The sequence below is a fragment of the Penaeus monodon genome, chromosome 29 (assembly GCF_015228065.2).
Source record: "Penaeus monodon isolate SGIC_2016 chromosome 29, NSTDA_Pmon_1, whole genome shotgun sequence".
NCBI classification, from domain to species: Eukaryota; Metazoa; Arthropoda; class Malacostraca; order Decapoda; family Penaeidae; genus Penaeus; species Penaeus monodon.
This window is the reverse complement of record NC_051414.1, coordinates 1,346,668-1,347,937: the sequence shown is the minus strand read 5'-3', so window position 1 is coordinate 1,347,937 and position 1,270 is coordinate 1,346,668. Positions and strand designations below refer to the sequence as shown.

At 42.4% G+C, this 1,270-nt stretch overlaps 1 pseudogene; it reads left to right on the top strand.

The window, feature by feature from the left end:
* LOC119591612 overlaps positions 1-1,270 on the top strand; it is a 3,539-nt pseudogene that overhangs the window by 1,111 nt on the left and 1,158 nt on the right.

Here is a 1,270-nt window from a genome sequence, read left to right as displayed (position 1 = left end):
AAACTCATACAAAAAATGAGGTTTATATATTTTCGAAGCGTTAACCATTGACAAGTATTATGAAGACTCATACAAAACGAATCTGTAAGTATTAAATGTACGGAAAGTAACCTAATGACAGTCTAATTATAAGTTAAGTTAGAATATACAATAATAGATTACCCACATACTGAGCGACCACGCTGTGCCATAGAGGCCCTGCGTGCTTCATACACTACGGCCACAAAAGTGTTAATAACGTAGAAAAAGGTCAGAGTTGCTCGAGAGACTGGATGGAACCACCTTCCTGTCGGGCTAGACATTTCCTTCTGTGTCGGTGGAAGTTGGCAGCAGTGCTACCGGAAGCGTGACTGCCATATGACACATAATCTGGAGGTACTAGAATGTAGCTTGCAAAGTAAATGTATATATTAGGGTCAAAGTTTCAATGTTTAGGAAGAAAATGCATCGAATTGAGCCACTTTGTCCTGCGACGTCGTGTGTGTCGTAGCATTAGCTAGTCTTACTTAAATGACACTGGACGCTCAGCCAAGGAATAGCCCGAACCGACGCTCATTAACTCTTTAACTGATGAATTCTTTAGAGCTCGAACGTAATCCCGCTCGATCCTACACTTCTTATCATGCCTTGACAATCATGGCATTGGAGGTGTGACAGGCTAACACGGCACACACATACGCATTACGGCAATGTAAAATACGCTCAAAATTCTTCATAAAACGAAAGCGAAACGAGACAACCAGCCGAAGGGATATCTCTTCAGTAATAATAACGGATTCTGATCCAGATCCTCCTTCAATCCGACAGGGCTCTCCGGACGCCCAAGGTAGCGCCGCCAGGAACCCTGCTCTCCGTTGGCTCGGCGCCCTCATCCCCTACGTCATCTCCGCCTCCTTCTGTGAGTATCTCGCCTTTATTTATCATTGCACACAGGAATATTATAAGTCGCAATGTAAATTACTGAATATCAATACGAGTAGTAGTTTCGACGTATCAGAACAGCCAGGAAATACATATTGTATTTGCAACCGTATTTTACGTGATTGACTGTGGTGATAGCCTGGGGGTCATGCTCGTTTATGTCTTGATTCCCCGAAACAAATATATATGTAATCAATAAGTCTTTTGTCATCTGCACCTCGCACTTACTGCCATTAAAAATATAATTTCAACCAATTGCGACCTCTCGAATACCTTTTCTCTCCTACTCATTCACCTCCAACTTTTCCATTAGCTTTTTCTTCGCAAACATACGAAATCGGAGCAACTT